At 37.4% G+C, this 22,406-nt stretch overlaps 1 protein-coding gene across 1 annotated transcript in view; it reads left to right on the top strand.

The window, feature by feature from the left end:
• IL1RAPL1 (interleukin 1 receptor accessory protein like 1) overlaps positions 1-22,406 on the top strand; it is a 2,301,818-nt gene that overhangs the window by 2,063,897 nt on the left and 215,515 nt on the right. The gene's annotated exons all lie outside the window — the stretch shown is intronic.

Raw genomic sequence — 22,406 nt, 5'->3', positions numbered from 1 at the left:
TGCTACAAGGAGATTGATTGATAGTATCCACTTGGCAAAGCAATCCAGAAAGCCTTCTTTGCTTCTTGCTTTGGATGCAGAGAAGGCGTTCAATAGGATTCACTGGGGCTATCTCAGCAAGGTACTTTCAAAATTTTGCTTTTCTGGCCAAATACTATCTGCAGTTTTGACATTTTACACATCCCCATCAGTGAAAGTGTATTCCTCTGGGATGCTTTAATTTGTTAATAAAGCCATTAGCCTCACACATCAGACAACACCCCGAATCCATGGTTTTAAAATAGGAAAGCATGAACATGTTTTAAGCCTCTTTGCGGGCGATGCCATACTCATGCTCACACAGGTGACCAACGGCAGTGAATCAATCACCGCATTTATTTAATGGAATTTCATATTATAAGGCGAATGTATTAAAGTCACATATCTTAAATCTTGGGACTAGATCTGGAGGTCAGAAAGTCCATAAAAGAAGCCTACCCATTCACGTGGAAGGACGAGGGCATCCCATATTTGGGAACCATACTCACCAATTCACCTGATTCCATATACTCAGCTAACTATTCCCCCTGGTTGGGCAAACTCAAAGACCAGTTATCACATCTTTCTAACTATGAATTGTCATGGTCAGGCCGCCTTGCAGCATTTAAAATACAAATCCTCCCTCAAATTCTTTACACCTTTTGGACGGTACCCATTCCAGTCCCACAATCCTTTTTCAATACCATGCAATCTATGCTAAACAAATCTATGGCAGGGCACAAAGGCCCGCTGTGCCTTTGGCAAGTTGATAAAACTTAGAATAGCAGGTGGAATGGGACTTACAGATTTACAGGATTACTATCTAGCTGCAATATTCGCACAGGGTAAGCAATGTTTACAGAATCGCATCACACTTTATGGTGCAACCTAGAACAAACAATGCTACCTCATGGAGACTTAGTAGCCTACCTTCATGTGAACTACCATCAACAAAACACACCAAGCAATCTCCCAGCTACTATTCGAGCCACCCTAACTGCATGGAAGATTTTTACTTCTCCTTAAAGTGAATCTGAATCCATGCTTGAAGCTCCCATCTCTATTGCAACACTAACGCACCTTATTCCAGATATATCTCTGTCCCATTGTATTCGCCGGGACATCTCCTGGATCTAGGATCTATATAGTCGCAATGCCCTCAAAATATTGTCAAACCTATGCTTGGAATGTGCTCTACAGCACACTGAGCACTACAATTACCTGTGTATAGCATCTTTTTCTACATAAAATACCTGGTATCAAATGCAAGATACCACTAAAGATAGCGCAATATCTTAGACCCAGCGCTAGATCTTTATTCTACGTAACCCTTAAAGACAAACGGAATTCTGTAAGTCCCCCCAATACAGACATAGGAAAGGGATCTTGAGCTATCTTTCTCTACAGTCCAATGGCAGAAAGCCCTATCCATGACTTATGCTGCAACCAAATGTGTAGGACTATGGAAATTGTCACACAAACGTATGCTAGAAAGTACTTGACACCTTACTGTATTTGCAAATTCCACACTAACACCTCTCCACAGTGCTGAAGGCAATGCGGACAGATTGGCAGCTTATACCATATCTTTTGATCCTATAGAAAACTCTCTAAGCTCTGGCCAGCAGTCTTACCAAAGACTGAAGACTTTGTGAGACTTTGAAAGTCACCATCTGTACCCTCCTAAAGTGAGATAGTAAAAACAGTTCAACTCCAATACAACTATGAAGTTAGATTCGCATATACGCAAGGCAGATATGAAATCATCAGTGCTCTGTGGCTTCTGTGGACATTGTGGTATTCAAAAAATTATTTAGGCCTGTAATGTTGCTTTATTCTTCTGACAAATAAGTCTTGTTGCTTGACTTTTGTATTTCCAGATTTCCTAATGTAAATGGTACATCTCTGTTTATGTTTGACATCTAACCTATATGTACTCTTTTACGATGTAAGAATATTTTCTATTTGATCTTTCAATATTATGCTGAAAACCCAATAAATATTGTTAAAAGTAAATACATTGGTGCATTGGTATCTGTAATGGCTTTTAATTAGCTTTAATCATGTGTATTATCAACACCATAGCAGCATATTTGGTATTCCATAGTTGGTCATTTAAACCCTCATTTGCCAGGGGTCATAAGGAGACCATAAATAGCATCTACTTAAACATATTCTGTAATCTTAGATCCCGTTTCTGCAGTCACCCACATTAAATAGATATAAGTTTTATTCTGGTATTCACATTACTGGTAGTATTTATGTTAAGCACTATACACTAAGAAGTAATACACTTTGTTAGCAAGCAAGCAAACTGGTTTGGTGTTACAGAAAAGGGGTTATCCATGGCATATTGAGCATGCATTAGTAGATCTCAGCCGCATAGCCAAAAAATCAGAACATACAGCTAAAGCAAGCAACAAGCCGTTTGGTCAGAAAAACTGTTCAAAGCAGTCGTAGCATATAGTATCCAATGAAAGCAAATTGAGTCATTCCAAATTGTAGTGAAAGGTCAGCTGCAGCATGCACTAAAGAATACAGTAAGTCTGCTTAATCATTAATAACAGATAAGGCATATTGGAGTGCAGTCATCTGAGCAACTATCTGAGCAAACAGTGCCATCAAACCTTAAAGCAAGGAGCTGAAGCATACACTAGAGCGTAGGTGTCTTAAAATCATTCATAGCAAGTAGAGGATATAGTGATGCTTCCACAGGCAAGTTATTTTCAGTATCATAAGAACTCAGCAACACATAACATTATACTTATACAGTCTCCCGGCAAAGAGGTGAATATGGTAAACGATAACATTTTGCACTGGTTGTAATAGTATCTTAGCCTGGATCACCACAATCCTCTCATGTTTTGGGTTTGCCCTTAGACAGTACACTCATGCATACTCTCTATATAGACATCTCAGCTATAGGTAAACCAGTGTAATTGAATAGTCTATACTCTATATAGATAGTTACCTACTATAAAGTGGAATGAGGGAACATGAGAAAGACTAAAGCTGGATACACACTATACAATTTTCTTTAGATTTTTTCCTTCAGATTTACCAAAATTATATAATATCAGGTTAAACCTAAACACTTTCAATTTGTATGCAATCAGGCAGGCCATTGCATTACATTTACATAGTTGAAGGTAAATCTAAAGGAAATCTAACAACAAAAGTTGTATAGTGCGTATCCAGCTTAAGACTATATGGACAAAGATTAGACCATTGGGGGAAAATAATATAATTACAACTGTGCTGTATATTCAATGATGTGTTGGTGTTTGCTTGTACAATAAAAGTTTTTTGATACTTTTGTAAAAAAAAAAAATGGGAAATTGACATCTCAGGTTGGCTATCTCTAGCAAGAGGGGAGTTAAATTGATAATGTATTGTAAGTAAGAGTAAATCTAACTATGAGTGATTAGTGCTACGACAAATCAGTACCCCTTAGACATGTGTGATTAGTTTTGTTACAAATTGAAATTCGAACAAAATCTTCGTTATTCAGAGATTGGGAGGTATCCGAATCCTAATCACAATAGTACAGAATATCAACAAATCCAACATAAATTATAATGAAAAAATGAAATTAATTTTGAAAAAACATAATGACAAGGAATGATTCAAGTTGATTCGGATCCATTTAGTTTTTATGTTGCATTAACATTTTTTATTTTAATAAAAAATGCACTACATATGAAATGGTAACATATTGCAATAAAAATAGGTATAAAAGTGAAATAAGATGATTCCTACTTTTGTGTTTGTGTTGGATGGAGGTGGATCCATCATAATCTTGAAATCATAACAAAAAGAATGAATCCAAAATGAATTTTGTTCCCTTTGCTATGTTATGATTTGGAGATTCTGATGGATCTATCTCCATCCAACCCAAACAGAGTGCATTAGCAATCTCCCCCCCCAAAAAATGAACACATTAAAACAAATATAGCAAATCTTCTGAACTAGCTTCAGAAATACGAATCGATTCGGAACAAGGAGTAAACTAAAGGATTCCGATGATACAAAATGAATTCCAAAAACAATTTATTCGAACATAATGGATATGACAAAATTAAATAATTAACTTAAAGGGGTTGGAGAGGTAAAAAGCCTCTCTGGCTAGTGCCCCCCAGGGAAGCCGCTTCCAATAGGGGCACTCGTGCGTGCTCGCATCCGAGTCCCTCTGCTGCGTTCATTGACACAGGCAGCAGGACTCGGCCCAGCCCTGCTTCCTTATCACTGGCTTTGATTGACAGCACTGGGAGACAATGGCTCTCGGGGCCCCAGCAAAGCCAGCAAGACCCAGAAGTGAGGGAACTAAAGATCTGCAGACATGCACGGCACTGGATCTAATGATCCTGGTAAGTAAAGGGGGGCTTAGGGGGCGATGTTGACACCTAAACATCTTTTACCTTAATCCAAAGAAAGTATGAAGGCAAAAAAAGTTTAGATTTTACAACCCCTTTAATGAATGAATCCAAAATTTAAAAAAAAAAACATTTTTCAGTTGTGCACATCTCTAGTACCCATATTCATAGCCCTTTATTTTTTGTGAATCATTTACCTTCTTACAGCTCACTCTGCATAAAATACATGGATCCCCCTCTAAATAGCCTGGTAATGGACTCCTTTCATCTGGTGGAATGAGAGCATTGTCCAATGTCTCTCTCTCCCCCTCCCTCTTTGCATGTTTTTTTACATGCTGTGGTCTTATTAGAAGGGCATAGTCATTTAACTTAGAGCTGGTTTATGATATATGTTATTTTGGTAAGTCTAAGCTGCTAAAACTAGGCCCACTATTATTGGTTATAAGTTGTGTAGTATTTTATTCATAATATAGAGGGTAACCCATTTAATAAATACCTGTAACCTTGTATTTTAATTTCCTGTGCAGTATCTCTTGTCAGAGCAGTCACCAGATGACTGGATGGGTAATTATCAAGAAGCAGCCGGAAGGGTGATGATATCTGGAGAGCTAATGATCAAAAAGCATCAGTAGAGGTTCACACAGCACAGATTGTTAGAATGAATAAAGCTGGCCATAAATGGATCCAAAATGATTACCCCATCCACACAACCCCAACCAAACTGATTCCCCCATCTACACATTCCAGGTGAATGGGAGGATACCCCTGCTGCATTGTTTAGTTCTCCACTGCCAAAATACTTTGATCAGCAATGCAGATAATTGGCTGCAAGTGCTGATCGAGCGAAAATATACCTACAGTACAGTTCGGGGGGAGTCGATCACTAGATCAACTCCTCTCAAACAGGAATGGCCATACACGATTCAAAATGTGTCTGGTTCCTGCTGAACCGGACACATTTTTTTATCCATGTATGGCTAGCTTTAGGCAGAAGCACAGAGATGCATGCATACATCTCTTTTGCAAACTGCACAGTGGTGACCTGACAATGTCTTATTCCAAATCTTGTGAGATAAGTATAGGGAAAAATGCCTCTCACACTGTAGATATACAGTTATGAAGCTTTACGCAAAGGCATGCCTTGGCACATTTACACACCAGGAAGTGCACTTCTTATTTTTTTAAAGGGATCAACACAAATGTCAGATTTTTTTAAGATTCTATATTGACAAAGTTATCATTTCTAGATGTTTCCTATAACATAGCATATCTTCACTGTTGAGTTTAGGCACAGTTTAAAATGCTAGTTATAACATGACTGTTTAATTAATCATGTTTACCAATATCGCTAAAAGTGAAAGAAAATCCCATAGTTTGGGTTGTCCCCAAAACAGTAACAGAAGGGAAATCTTTCATTGATTACACTAGTTCTGGTGACCCTGATGACACTTTTGAGGGATTGCCTCTCTCTCTACCTGTTTTGGCTATTGGAAAGGAAATTTAGGGATATCCCTCAATGAGACATCAGGAAATAACCATCCCTTAACAGGGTTTATAACTATCTCTTACTCTAACCAAAATGAGAAAAGATATTTCCTGTGGGTGCACCAACATTTCAAGCGAGGTAATCCTGGCATCCAGTCAAAATTCATCCTGTAGTGTTCTGACTCAGCATAGTAAATACTATTTGGTTGCTATGGGTCACTGCACTAATAGATATAATTGAAATAATATTATACATTTAGAAACCTTTGTTGAAAATGGCTGATAATTTATACTGTAGAATATACTTATGCAGGTCCTGGGCTTCAATAGGGCAAAATACAAAAACCCACAGCATCTAATCAGTAATCATTTTACCTGTTCTCATTCATGTAAACTATAATTTGATTGGTTTCTTTGAGTTAATCACTTCCCGCATTGAGCAGTTTAAGTTTGCGCTGTGCAATACTTTATAAAATAAGGCTTCTTATCATTATGCAGGACTTCAAGGACAGAAAATTTCCAGGTTCTTAAATTTGAAAGGTTTTTGCATCTTACACTAAAGTAATGAAAGAATCATTGTATTCCTCTACCTTTACTGTTACACAGTTCAAACTTCACTTAGGTCCTATTATTTGAAAAAAAATAGACTTTGCTTTAGGAAAGACTTCAGATAGTGGAATAATCAGAGTTGTCAATACAGCTGAGTTAGATATAATGAAGATAGATTTGTTTAACATGGGTATTTTACATTTCCTGTGCATCTGTTAGAAGCCTTTATATGTGGAGTGGTTTTCTGGTAAAAATGAAAACAGTTTAACCCCAGAAGACCCAAATATAGAACAAAACTGCAGAAAAATGTTTTCATCTTTTAGATATTGCTGTAGGAGGCCTTTAATGCAGAAATCAATTGGTTTTAACATTTTTGAAATTTTAGAACATTTTTAGGTGAACGCTGTAATTTTGCAATATTGGGCCTGTTTGGTAGCAGAATTTTAGTAATTTTACTCATACTGTCAGAACAAATGTAAAGACCAACAGAGGGTTTATTTGAAGGGCTTTCTGCTTATTAAGGAATTTAACACTAGCCTATATATCTATACACTAATTATCACAAAAAATAAGGATACAAGTCATAGTTTTATAATAAATGATTATTAATAAAAAATATGTTCAAACTGTTTTTATAAAACCTACTGCATTGAATTAAAACTTTGACATTTATTATGTTTAGCTATGTCTATAGCCATGCTCAGTTATTATTAAAAGTGCTCTCACGCTACTATGGATCAGTGAAAAAAGTGTAATATAAATAAAATATGTGCAGCAAAATCTATAGTGTAACACAGAACACTCAGCAATTAAAATTAATGAAATGATTTCGCGCAAATAGTGATAAATAATTAAAAATATGAACTTCAGGAGAGTGTTGCTAATCATAAAGTGAAATAAAATGGGTGATAGTTAAGATGTAATGAAATAAATATATGTGAACAATAGATTAATTAGTATCATGTGTTAGCTCATAGTGTTCTTGGTATCTTTGTGTATATATTAAAGATGACCTGGTAGGAAAATAATTGAGTATGTATAAACTGGTGAAATTACAATAAGTCTGTGCACTTCAAATTGCATACACAATAATAATAAAAAGTCCAGTAGTTCTTGCAATGAATGGAGAATAATGAGATTCAATAGTGCAGGTAATCTTTTCGTAGTCCTATTGTAGCTTCTTTAATAGTCTGGTCTCCCAGAACTCTTACCTCAATGCTGGTTATAGCATGCAGTCACCACTAGAGGGATCTCCCGACTTCCCTAAGTAAAGGATGTAGTTCCTCTGGCTGGTATATTTCATCCGTATTTCTTCTCAGATTGCAGCGGTTCACTAAAATGTTTGCACAGTAGTGTATGTGCGCCACAATGATAAACTCAAGGTGGCAGATTGTGAACCATAGGAAAGGCACAAAAGACCCAACTGAGTTAGTGAAGTCCTGTCCCGGCTCTCAGGTGCCTCTCTTCTCCTTTCCTTGCTCTGTGTCTGTGTGGCAGCTCACTGATGCTTCCCCTATCCTTGTCAGCACACTTCCAGGCTGGCAGCAACAAGCATCACATGTCCTTGTCCTGGATCCTCCAAGGGAACTCACACACACTCAGACTGAGTCTGAAGTCTGAGTGTGTGTGAGTTCCCTTGGAGGATCCAGGTTATACATACTCAATTATTTTCCTACCAGGTCATCTTTAATATATACACAAAGATACCAAGAACACTATGAGCTAACACATGATACTAATTAATCTATTGTTCACATATATTTATTTCATTACATCTTAACTATCACCCATTTTATTTCACTTTATGATTAGCAACACTCTCCTAAAGTTCATGCTCAATTATGATAGTCCCAAAGGCAGTTCTTTTCCTCTGGGAAGCAGAGGTGGACATTGCACTTGCTGCAAAGTGTGTTGGTATATTCTTTACCAGTGTCTGCAGCATCCTCTACTTGTTTTTATAGGGAAATATCTATACATGTCCTTGCAAATGTCTTATGGTGGATGTACATTGACCTTTTGGCCAGGGTGCCGTTTGAAGGACTCCCTTTTTCTGTGAATGGTCTCTTCCTGCCATTTAAGGGGCTCCCTGTCTGTGGACTTGGGCTCCCATGGATTAAACCTGGTCGCCCTCTCTTTGGTTTTATGACAGTTGTGCCGACTAGGATGAGAGAGAATGCTAACTGGACTTGAAACAGCCTCCTGTTTAGTATCTTTTTCTTGGGAGCATTCAGTGCTTTGCAGTCCCATTTGTACAGCAGCCATGCATTGATCACAGCTAGGATGATGGTGTGTCAGAAGATGTAAATATACCAGTGGTGGGATTTCAAAGGAAACTTATATTTTGCTACAAACAAGTCCAACATATCCACACCGCCCATGAATTTGTCATAGACACCCACAAGGCAAAGCCTCTCAACTCAACATATCTTTTGGTGGCTCTGTCCCAGCGTTGAATCTTCTCCACCAGTTCTGGGCCAGCAAAGAATTTGTAGTTTCCTTTTCCATTTCACAGACAATTTCCCATTCTTCTTCATCACTTATATCAGTAACCTCTGAGTCCTTCTCAAAGTCACTGTCCCCCTTTTGGATGGCATCAATGACATGAAAACATTGTAGACATTGTCCTTTGCTGGTGGCATTGTGACTTGGAAATCAACACTGATTTTTTTCCAGGCTAAACAATCTCGATGTAAATTAATCCTAGTCATACATAAACATTCAAAAGACTTCACACATTCCAATCACCTGTACCTCATGTAGCGAGCAGATATTTAGGCAATGGCCAGAAAACACAGGACCAGTTAAGTATATGCATACATTAAAAGATTAATAATACATTATTTATTCCTTAATTTAAACCTAATAACCATTACATTTTTATCTAATCTCAAATTGATATTGTGAATGATCAAAAACAGTATTTTTATGGCTTTTTTACCACATGGAACAGATGAAAACTGCAAGGTGCACAGGCAAATTCTGCTACTCCTTTAGCCCGACATTGTAAAATTACAACACAGATATAACAAGCTCAAAATCTAATATGATCAATGCATTCAACAATACCTTGATATATGCATTATCTACATGTTATTAATCACAGAAAACATATTTCAGGAAGTTTACTTACTTTAATCTACCTTTATCAAGTCCAGTTGTGTGCTTCAAGGCAAGTTCGCAAGTTGACTGAATTCACGTCCAGGTAAACATGCCTGTTTACACATTTTACCATACAATATCAGTGCTAGGCTAAACAATAGGACCTACTAATTATGTCAATTTTGTCTTTAAGCAAAAAAAAAATGCTGGTTCATTTTAGTAGAGTTAAAATTGATGTTGTAATATTACAACAGAGGGCCTTACGGGGTTAAAGTCTAAACCAAAAGTAAAACAAATAATTGCCTTTATTTTTGGAGCATTTATATCAGCTAACATTGCATATTAGTTTTCTAAACCTATTTGTAGGTCCTAATGTTCAAACCTCCCTGGCAAGGTACTCCCCCATAAAGAGGAAATATGGGCTGGTATAGCTTGGAAGGGTAGGCAAATACTTGCCTTGCTTTACTTTTTCTGGCCAGCCAGGCTGCATGCCTGGATAAGGGTTTGGTATGGATTTTGCCTTGGCTTAAATAAATGTCTGGTATAGATTTTAAGAGAGACACCCCTTCTTTTCTTTTTGTTTTTATCCCCCTTAAAAATCCATACCAGAACCCTAGTTAGGTTAATGGTCGGGTGTGTATTTTAAAGTGCACCCCATTCTGGTTTTCTTTTTGTTTTTTTGTTTTACTTCTGCAGTACATGTGGCCTGATATGTTTCAGGAATGGGGGTGCATGCTCACTGCCTCTTCCTTTTCTAACCACCCAGATTGCATCAGTTTTTCAGACAACTCACACAAACAACAATGGAAATGGAATATGGAATGATGCTCCTCCAAAAATACATACCAGATACTTATCCAGACATACCTCTGGCCAGAAAAGGGAGGGACAATAAGTGAATACTGCACCCTTCTGAACCATACCAGGCTACATGTTCCTGTCTTCCCTGGACACCCAGACTGCGTGTGTATTTAAGGAGGATCCACAAAAAAATGGTATGTAGCAGGCATATTTGCTCTCCTCCTAAACCATTCCATTCTGCATGCCCCAACATTGGGGGTCCCCCTGTCATAATGAATGTGAGGATCTGTTGACTTATTGGAATATAGAAACCTCCTTTAAAATAAGGTGGCCCCAAGATATCCAGCCCCAAATGTGAATGAGTAAGGAGAACATAAAACCCAAAGGTATGCATTTAAAAAAAAATGACAAAGTATATAAACACACAGACACAATAGAAAATGTATTTCATAAGAAAAAAAGCCCCACAATGTAAAACATCAATAAAGTCATCCTCATCCTCTCCTGCTGAACCTTCGCCACAAACAACAGCATCCAAACTGACAGCTGAATGTCAACAAACCAATGGTCAGTGATGTCAATTGAGATCCTCCAGTCACTTTGTTTACAAACAGAAGCAGGAAAATGTACTGCACAGTCATCTAGTGGCAATAGTTTTCTTTTTTGTAATTGTCACTTTGGTTGGCGTTTATTCCACAGGTGCACTACTGCATGTGCAAGTTTAGAAAATCTTTCAAGCATGTTATTTAAAGTAATTGTGTATTTTCAATGTTGTCCTTTAGGCCATAGTAAAAGACCCACCTCCAGCTAAACATCATTTAAACTTTGTTTTTTTGCATATATTTGATATATACACTCTTAAGGCGTCAGCATACCAAGACATTTTGGACAATTTCATGCTCCCAACATTGTGGGAACAGTTTGGAAATGGTCCCTTCCTGTTCCAACATGACTGCACACCAGTGCACAAACAAGGTCCATAAAGACATCTTTTGGGGTGGAGGAACTTGACTGTCCTGCACAGAGTCCTGACCTTAACCTGATTGAACACCTTTGAGATAAATTAGAGTGGAGACTGCGAGCCAGGCCTTCTCGTCCACATCAGTGCCTGACCTCACAAATGTGCTTCTGGAAGAATGGTCAAACATTCCCATAGACACACTCCTAAACCCCGTGGACAGCCTTCCCAGAAGAGTAGAAGCTGAAGTTAAACCCTATGAACTAAGACTGGGATGTCATGTAAGTGAAAAGGTAGGCTTCTCAATACTTTTGGTAATATAGTGTATGTGAATGACTCCTCATTAATCATGTCACTTTCCCTAATGAACAGCTCAGTCTGAAGTTTCAATTATACAAACTGCAATAAATGCACTATATATTTCAAGTGGCCATTTTCTTGATAATGACAGCAGCAGAGCATGATTGCATAATGTTTTAAAATGGACACTTGTAGTGTCCATCAAAAGCCTTAGTGAAAGGGTGACAGTGCAGTAGCCCAACTGAGAGACAGGGACAGCGAGTTGTCACCCCATACCAGGAAGTGCCTAAATGAGGATCTTCATGGGGAATAAATTAACTGTTCCAAAGAGTCTTTAAAAAAACCTGTCCAGCAGCTATTCAGCTATTGAAAAAACTCATCCAAAAATTTAAATTAAAAATGGAACAGCGCTATTTACTACTCTAATTATGCACTATGTGTTATTACCCTAATTGTTACCATACTGCAAATAGATAAAAAAAAAAAAACTTACAAATACATAATTTAAAAAAATGCAACAAAGTGTCAAGTGCAAATAAAAAACAAAAGTGATGCGCTATTCAAGTTCAAGAATAAGAAAATAATTTGCAACGCTGTATTCAAAACAAATATTCCTTCACAAATAATAAAATTTCCAATTTGAAAATGTTCCTTCATAACGATGTATGGTAAAATTTAACCACTTGTCGTCCACCATATAGCAGAATGACGGCGGCAAAGTGGTTTCAATATCCTGACTGGATGTCATATGATGTCCGCAGGATGTTGAGCCGCTGCGCGCCCCCCGGGGGCACGCATCGAGGCGATGGTTGTTGCGGGGTGTCAGTCTGACACCCCGCAACACCGATCTAGGTAAAGAGTCTCTGACGGAGACTCTTTACCACGTGATCAGCCGTGTCCAATCACGGGTGATCACGATGTAAATAGGAAGAGCCGGTGAGCGGCTTTTCCTCACTCGCGTTTGACAGACGCGAGTAGAGGAGAGCCAATCAGCTGCTCTCCTGACAGAGGGGGTCTGTGCTGATTGTTTATCAGCACAGCCCCCCTTGGATCCTACCCAGGACCACCAGGCAAGCCGCCCAGGACCACCAGGGAAGCCGCCCAGGACCACCAGGGAAACCAGCCACACTGGACCACCAGGTATGCCCACTAGACCCCCAGGGAAATACAAATCAGTGCAAAGGCAGCTGCCAATCAATGCCCAGGCAGCTGCCAATCAGTGCCCACTCCAATGCCTACCACTGCCAGTGCCACCAGAGATGCCTATCAGTGCCGCGTATCAGTGCCGTGTATCAGTGCCCATCAGTGCCACGTATCAGTGCCCATCAGTGCCACCTATCAGTGCCCAGCAGTGCCGCTTATCAGTGCCCATCAGTGCCACCCATAAGAACCCATCTTTACAGCCTTTCAGTGCCCATCAGTGTCACCTATCAGTGCGCATCAGTGCCCACCAGTGCCACCCATGAGTGACCATCAGTGCCGCCTATCAATGCCCATCAGTGCTGTATATCATTGCCACCCATCAGTGCCGCCTACCAGTGCCCATCAATGCCGCATATCAGTGCCCATCGTCAGTGCCCGTCAGTGCCCGCTCATTGGTGCCACCTCATCGCTGCTGCCTTATCAGTGCCCGTCAGTGCCGCCTTATCAGTGCCCATCAGTGAAAGAAAAAACTTACTTATTTACAAAATTTTTAAACAAAAACAAAAGCTAAATTTTTTTTTTTTTTTTTTTCAAAATTTTCGGCCTTTTTTTATCTGTTTCGCAAAAAATAAAAACCGCAGAGGTGATCAAATACCACCAAAAAAAAGCTCTATTTGTGGGAACAAAATGATAAAAATTTAGTTTGGGTACAGTGATGGATGACCACGCAATTGTCATTCAAACTGTGACAGCGCTGAAAGCTGAAAATTGGTCTGGGCAGGAAGATGTCTAAGTGCCCTGTATTGAAGTGGTTAAGGACCTTCATGGCAAGATTACCAGGCTGCAGTTTTAAAAATATTGACTATGACTTTTGAAATTACAAATTTTAACGACACTTTACATCAGATGTATGCCAGGCAAGTCAAAACATGGCTCATTAAAAACCATTCAGTCATATCCATTCTTATAGTTAGCTACACAGAATACATTAACAAAAATTGGCAGCCCAACCAACAAAAAGTACATGATCCAAGTAACATGATGTAGCATTCAGATCCACAAGAATCTAGACATATTCTGAAAGTATCTTTCTTAGGCTCCAAACACATACTAATTCTTCAAGTTATAATACATGGAAATAAGAAGGCTTTGAAGGGTATTTATACATGGGCTTCAGATGTGGAAGCAGGTTAAATGCAGAATGCTTTTAGGTGCCGATGAAAGGTTTGACTCAAGTTCCAGTTGTTTTGATTTGCTTTTCACTTGCTTGAGTTGCTGCAGGGTAATTCTGAGCTGCATTAGGCTGCTTCTGAGTTGCATTTGTATTCATACGATCTTGAATAGTGAAGGAAAGCATCTTAGATGCAAACAAAAGCCTGTGTACACCAGTTCGTTAACATCCTACAGGATTTAACTTTATGTAAATGAGTTACATCTTAATCAAATGGCCAAATTGGTCAATTTTTCTGTCCTTAAAATGTATATAACCCCAAAAACAAGAGGACTATACTTCAATTTACCATTCTTCTTTTTTTACCTAGTTATCCTGTAAATAAAATGTCTCCTGTACCTTCATACCTTGATGGGACTAGATAGAAAGATAAGGTTATTTGTTCTTTCTTTTCAGGTCACAGGAAGTAACAAAGATACCGCATTTTTGGCAAGCTCAACAAGTATTTTCTGTACTTGCTAAAAATGCTCTTAGCCTAAAAATTAAAGCTAATGCTGTTATGGTATCTAAGGACTGGTAATTAGGTTATTTTTAGGTTGAGATACATTTTAAAGAGGTACTGCTAAAATGGCTTAAAGCCTAAAAGATGAGCATCCTTTTAAAAGACTGTCCAGAAAAGGACCCTCCTTGATCCTTGGGCAAAATATAGTCCTGGACAAAATGTTATTATGTCACTTTCCCCCTACAAATGTTAAACCCTGATGAAGCTACATGGGTGGGGAAACACATTGGAACATATTGCATTATAGTATTTTTTGAGTAGAAATCACTATACACTAATAATATTTTTGGGCATGGCTGGTGCAATAAAGAAATAGAATTGAGTGTGAAGTTAAATGAAAACTTAGGAAGGGGCTTATATAGCAAAGATTGTAAGTAGTGTAGAGCAGTGTTTCTCAACTCCAGTCCTCAAGGCGCACCAACAGGTCGTGTTTTCAGGATTTCCCTCAGATGAAACAGCTGTGGTAATTACTAAGGCAGTGAAACTGATCAAATCACTTGTGCAAAATAATGGTAAGCCTGAAAACCTGTCCTGTTGGGGCGCCTTGAGGACTGGAGTTGAGAAACACTGGTGTAGAGGGTGTCACTATGTTAAGAGATTCTGCTCATGAACAACAATGTGCAAATATTTTTAAATTCTGTTGTGTCATTAAGATTTTAAATAAACAACCCTGATCATATCGGATTGAGTTAAGATCAACTGAATTCTGGTTTGAACAGTTGGATGTCTATGTTTTTCTTGAGAGGTAATATATCATTCAATTCTCTTAGCCCTTTTATTTGACTATTTTTAAGTCAATACCTTTTCTAAGTACCAAATAGAATGCTGGAGAGAAAAGAGAGAATATATAGGGTACCATCCTACTGTCATGGCTGATTGGCTATGCCCATGTATTTATTCACCTAGCTTGTCCCTATTTTCTAAAGGGACAGCAACTTCTTGTTTCACAACACACAGTGCCATTTCCTCTGTGTTGCATTGCAAAGGTGGGAGTATGTGTGTGCTCGGTTCTGCCTGTTTGTTTCTGTATCAGATTGAATTACTATTTTGTTTTCACCAGCAGAGCACTAGATTGAGAAATCCAAGGATTGTGAGATATTAGTTCTCAGACTACAAAGAGAGGGCAGGCATTAACCTGTGTTGTTCCATGCCGAATGCCACATGCTTGAACACAAACAGAAACCACTAACACAGGAATGTGAAGATTTACTGTACTATTGGCTGTGAGTGCAGGGCAATAAATGACACCATGAAACTACATGATCAATGCGCAATGCACATCTTATCCAGGTGAAAAATACAAGGTACGGGAAATGAGGTTTAAAAATCCCTTTAAAGGGTTAGTTTACCCCTTCAGAACAAATAAAAAATGTAAGATAACATCCTACCCCCCCCCCCCCATCCTTTTGGTCCCCACAGTACTTCCTTGGATGGTGAGCTGCCATTGCCCATGCAGCTAGCGTAGCAGTCTGGGGATTTGAAATCCCTGCTCTTCTTCATTCTCTTTCTGTAGGGCTTCCTGGACAGATCAGAGCAATTCTGATTGGTCAGCACCAGTACTTGACCATTTTGACCAATTAAAATCACTCTACCACTAAACCAGTTGCGTGGATGCTGACAGCTCATTACCCACTGAGGTAAGTACAGCAGGGACCAGGTGATGAAAAGGGTGTAGGATGTTAGTTCAGCTTTTCATTTTTTTTCTGAAAAGGTGAACTTACACTTTAAGAAAAAGTTTTAAACTTTAGAAAATGAAGGCTATATGTTAAATCGAATGGCAGAGATGTGCAGTAAGTGCATAAATTTCTGATGAAATCATCTTTTAAATACATTGTATTATATTATTAAGATGAAAATGTGTCCAGTAACCAGCAAATATCACTAAGCAGTTTGAGACATATTGTTATGCAGAAAAATGTAAAATGGAAAGCTGGTGAAAATTCTGAGCGTGAGCTTTAAAGTACCTTTTCTGTTACATTGTCAGCTAATGCTTTGTGACAAGTTTAACTTTCCACTGCATTTATCTTTCAAGTATTTCCTATACCCTCTGTTTTTTTTCCTTTTACTTTAGCCTACCTTAACTCATTTAATCACTGCCAAGGGATTTTGTAAGCAGTCAGCAACACTCCTCAATCAATTTGATAAAGTAATTTTAATATTTATCAGTCTCCACTGAATTGCACCTGTCACATTTAGGCCTGCCATTAGTCTTAATGCTAGTTCCAACATTGAGAGAATAAATAGGTTATGAGTGCTCTGCACTTTGGAGAGATTGTTAAGCTGTGATAGTGCAGAACAATATATTGAAAACCTCAATGTTCACTGAGTGATTTAAAGTAATGTTCTGTATGTTTTATTTTTAATAACTGTTTGTGAACACGCATGCATGCTCTTGGCAGCTCTGTAAGATATGAACATGTGATAAAAGGAATTAATGCATTTTAAATGAAAATGGAATGGACATCATTGTATTATTTATCTGTATTATGTTGCCTAGGAGTTTTACAGATTTATTTGTTTGACTGCAGGTAGACCAGAGGATTGCAAAAAGCAATGTTTTAGCTGTAGACAATTACATCTGGCACATACTACCATCTTATTTCATATACTGTACATATATAAAATTGGGATTAGGAATGGTTACTCAGCCTAATGGTTGCATTGTGTGCTAATCTAGAGTTTACTCCTTCTTATGAATCAAAAGTTTCCTCTTGTGGACCATTTTTATTCTCTAAATTTAACTACTTGAATAGGCAAAGGGTACTATGGGAAATAAAAGAGGTGCAGTTATTCATAAGTATGAAAAGACACTGAACAGAGGCCAACAGTATTGGGGGAATGAACTGTGTTTGAGATTGGTTATCAAGCTTTGTCATTTTTTGGCTGAACCAAGATGACATCTGTCCCACACACGCACAAGAAGCTTTAATGTAGACAAGGCATAGGATGTCTTTTCTACATTTGAAACTTGCCAGTTCACATTTTTTGATTTATTACAGTTCTACAGTAGCAACCTGGACTATTAAATTGCCATTTCCCCTGTATTTCCAACATAAAAGATGCATATGTGAACCCAATCACTACACTTTATAAAATATTCACATTTTCAGATTTCACCAGAATAATACATTGATCCTTCCATGAAGGTCCTTGGTTCTTTTATATAATGGAAATGTGGTGTCCATCTCTCCCAGTTGTGTTCCCGACTTGTCATAATTTCTGATGGAGTGTCCATTTCAGCACACTTTACACAGGTATGGTCTGCTGTTGTTACTTTCAGAAAAACTACCCTGAGAAATGCCATTCAGCCATTGCTGAATAATAGATATGTATGCAGGAAGTGGCTGCAAAGTGGTTAAGGAGATCATCAGAACTGCCATGGCACCAAAGGATGAGAAATAGAAAAAACAAGTATTTTATTCGAAAAAAATGTTATTCATTGCATAATGTAATGACAGTCAGTTTTTTTTTTTTTTGTTCATGCATCCAGTTATGCCAATATATATATTCTTTCGCATAGGCTTGATACTTGGCTCTAATATCTGTTTTAATTTTTCATAATATTGCAGTGTTTAGAATTATTTTTATTATCTATATGGAAGAAATAGCTCCCACTGCCCCTCACAATTGTAAATTATTTTTTTGTTTTTTTCCTCATTGTAGGAAGTGAGGCAGTTTTCATTTAGGAGAAAGGCAGTTGATTTCCATCATTAAGTAATCATTTGTCTGCATATTACTCATATATTGATATGTCACTGTATATTTTTTATTTATAGTTGTATAAAATAATCTTACATTATCTATACCATGCTTTTTTATATGTTTTTAATTACTCGCTTTTCCTTGCTTGCTCGTATCATTATTTTTCAATAAATTACATAAAAATGTGCATTTACAGAACACATTAGGGACTATTCATTTCAATAAGGATTAAAGATTTAAATGATTTACTGTTTTCAGGCAATCAGTTTGAGGAGGAAACTGCAGGCTGTGTTATCTCTTACATAGAAATAAGTGATACAATTTCAAGTTAAATGTAAAAATCTTTGTGACGTATTTATAGGTAGTGTAGTGTTTTAGTATTTTTCTTCTTTCTTTCTTTCTTTCTTTCTTTCTTTCTTTCTTTCTTTCTTTCTTTCTTTCTTTCTTTCTTTCTTCTCTTTCTTTCTTCTTCTTTCTTTCTTCTTTCTTTCTTTCTTTCTTTCTTTCTTTCTTTTCTTTCTTCTTTCTTTCTTTCTTTCTTTCTTTCTTCTTCTTCTCTTTCTTTCTTTCTTTCTTTCTTTCTTTCTTTCTTTCTTTCTTTCTTTCTTTCTTTCTTTCTTTCTTTCTTTCTTTCTTCTTTCTTTTCTTTCTTTCTTTCTTTCTTTCTTTTCTTTCTTCTTTCTTTCTTTCTTTCTTTCTTTCTTTCTTTCTTTCTTTCTTTCTTTCTTTCTTTCTTTCTTTCTTTCTTTCTTTCTTTCTTTCTTTCTTTCTTTCTTTCTTTCTTTCTTTCTTTCTTCTTCTTTCTTTCTTTCTTTCTTCTTTCCTTTCTTCCCCTTCCCACCCACATGGCATCCCTTTAAACTTACTTCAGCATGACTAAAGGGTGGGAAGGATTGGTGATCATGTGACATGTTTGGAAACTGGTACCGTGGAATACTGATCTTTAGCCCAGACCAAGAACTATATTTGACAGCTTGATCTTTGTGCTAGGATCATGCAGTGGGTGTCCTCTAAGCACAATAAACAACAGCCACCCAGCAACGCTATTGTGCGGCGTGTGGGTGCTAAATCCCACCCTATTGCCTCCGCACAAATGTGTTAAGTGGTCACAAAAGGGTTAACTGCGTTTTTAAAAAAATATGTTGTTTAAAAAAACTCGGTAGTTGAAAGTCAGGATTACATACGCAGCTGAATAAATCACTGAAGTGGCTCATCCCTCCACTTTTTTTTTTTTTCTCTGTAAGGTTCCCTAAAGTCTTTCAGCCTGTGACAAACAAACTGATGAAAAAAAGCTACTGTTGCTTTTCTTCATTATTAGAAAACCAATAATGCTCAGTAAAAGGATTGTAATGGATGTAGCCATGGATGAACCCAGTATTTTAAAGTTTAAAAGTAAAATATATATTTTTTTGTAAATAGTCTAAAATATAGACCATCTATTGCAAAAGAATGCCAACTAAAACATGTTTGTTTTGCTTAAAAAAAAGTTTCTTGAGTTGTTTCTAAGTGAACAGTTTCCAAGGTTGCATACAAGAATATGTAAGAAAGTGGTAAACAAATAGGATTGAAAACTGGCTACAGGGGCGAGTACAGAGGGTGGTGATAAATGGTGAGTACTCGGAATGGTCCGGGGTGGAAAGTGGGGTCCCCCAGGGTTCTGTCCTGGGACCAATCCTATTTCATTTATTTATAAATGACCCGGAGGATGGGATAAACAGCTCAATCTCTGTATTTGATACTAAAATAAGCAGGGCAATAACTTCTCTTGTGTGTGTAAACACACAAATCCCTGTTCTGTTAGGGAGAGGAGAGAGAGTGTTTGTTCCTAGTAGGAACAGCGATATGTCTCCTCCCCCACTCAGTCCCATCCCCCACAATAAGAAACACACACAAGGGAACACATTTAACCCCTTGATCCCCCCTAGTATTAATCTCTTCCCTAACAGTGACATTTACAGCGTAATCAGTGTATTTTTATAGTAAAAGTAGTCAAAAGTGTTCGATCTGTCTGCTGCAATGTCACAGTACCACTAAAAGTTGCAGATCACCGCCATTACTAGTAAAAAAAAATAAAATAATAAAAATGCCATAAAAATGCCATAAATCTTTCCCATAGTTTGTAGACACTATAACTTATGCGCAAACCAATCAATATATGCTTATTGTAGAAGAATATATATTGTCTTAAACTGATGAAGAAATTTGTTTTTTAAAAACATTATTGGGGATATTTATTATACCAAAAAGTAAAAGATACTGGGTTTTTTTTTTAATTGTTGCTCTTTTTTTTGTTTTATAGTGCAAAAAAATCAAAAACCGCAGAGGTGATCAAATACCACCAAAAGAAAGCTCTATTTGTGGGAAAAATTGTGCAGTTGTCAGGTAAAACGACGCAGTGCCATATCACAAAAAATGGCCTGGTCGTTAAGCAGGAAAATATTCCAGTCTGTAGGTGGTTAATAAGCGATGCGGCCATGCACTAAAATTAGAAGAAAATCGGTTGAACCTTAAACTACATAGAGGGTTCTTTACTGTAAGAGCTCTCAGCGGGGAGCATCGCTAATTTAAAAAAACTATTAGATAAGCATCTGAACGACCACAACATACAGGGATACACAATGTAATACTGACATAAAATCACACACATAGGTTAATTGATGAACTTGTGTCTTTTTTCAACCTCACCTATTATGTACTATGGATTTTTAAAGTGTCAAAGAAAACCATCAAACTGGAGATAACTAACAACTAAATAGTAGAAATTAATTTTGTGAACAGCTTACCTGTGCTATTTTAGCCAATCTTGTGATTGGTGCACTGCAGCCAGCAAGCCCTAGCCAGGTATCTGACCTTGAGTGTAATTAAGCTGTACATATTGACCACACTCTCACACCTAGCCCACTGACTGAACATGGAAGGAGGAGAAGCACATTGAGGTCATCATCCATGTGGTCCCCCCTATGGTCCTTAACATATTTACTGTATTCGATTGATGATACTTGGCAAATACTGTAAATAGAATTGCGCTCGTGTGACACAGTTGTCCCTCCCTGTGCCAATTCGTCTACTATTGTGTAATTTATTAGAGTTCTAAACAGGGATCAGAAGCTTATTGGTTCAAAAGACAAAATGACAGCTTCATCATTGCTTGTGATATTATGGACCATGATAAATGGGGAAAGGGATATGATAGTATGTACATATTCCTGGCTTGAGAAAAAACTTAAAACACTGACCTTCCAGACAGGGGCCCTCTACTTTCAATGCCCATTAATATACAGTACAGCATGTATTACTTTACAGGCACGTGTTATAAAATGAATGTAATATATGCCACCAGCATATGCCAACAACAAAATTATTGATGAGAACATTATTTTAATCATAGATAACTGATATAAATGCATTCAAATTATTTTCTGAACAGTGGATTATGTAATGTTCATGCCTACTACAACAATAATAGTTCTGTACCTCAGGTTTAATTGACTAGGAAAATACTTTTGATGTCTTGTAGATGGCAAGTGAAAGCACTTACGTGAGTAGACATAACCCTTTCATTCGCTTTACACTGCATGATATATTCTCATTAAAGCTTCTTATCCTCTGATTGCTGGATTTACAAGAGCACAATAAAAATTGAATTTTCTTGCCTTTAAGTTAAACTACTTTGATTAAGCAGTGTTGAAGTCAGATCGTTTCTTTTACATTCCACGCTGTGAGATTAGTTTTTCTGGATAATGCACCAAGATGTGAAGCCAACAATTGTTAATTTTAAATGTTTGTGCTCACCGACCCTATTTTAAACACAGTTGTTGCTCTGAGCTTAAAGATGCATATATACTTCCTAGGCAGGTTTGAAATAATGCTTTTGTAAGCATTTGCTATCAATGGTCTATATAAATTTCATCTTTGTTAGCTCTATTAATGGTTCTCCTATTGTTCCTGTGTCATTAGCTAGCTTGAAGCATCTTTACATCTTCTTAACAAGTAGCTGTTTCAGAGTGAGTTGTAATCAGAAAAGATCTAGTAATAAGCTATGAGTCTTAACCAGTTGCTGATTATCACTCATTACTTAATGTTAACGTAGAATTTCATGTTTAATGTCATTTTGAATACTTTTTTTGGTCATTCTGACATGAGCAGACAGACTAACCTGTTGATCAGGCACTGAATGTACAGAAGTCTATTTAAAGTATTACTTCATGTTTAATTTCACTTTAAATACTTTGTTTGGGCCAAACT

The sequence above is a fragment of the Aquarana catesbeiana genome, linkage group LG02, assembly GCF_042186555.1.
Source record: "Aquarana catesbeiana isolate 2022-GZ linkage group LG02, ASM4218655v1, whole genome shotgun sequence".
Taxonomy (NCBI): Eukaryota; Metazoa; Chordata; class Amphibia; order Anura; family Ranidae; genus Aquarana; species Aquarana catesbeiana.
Note: the sequence above shows the minus strand (reverse complement) of the source record. Positions and strands in the feature narration are given on the sequence as shown.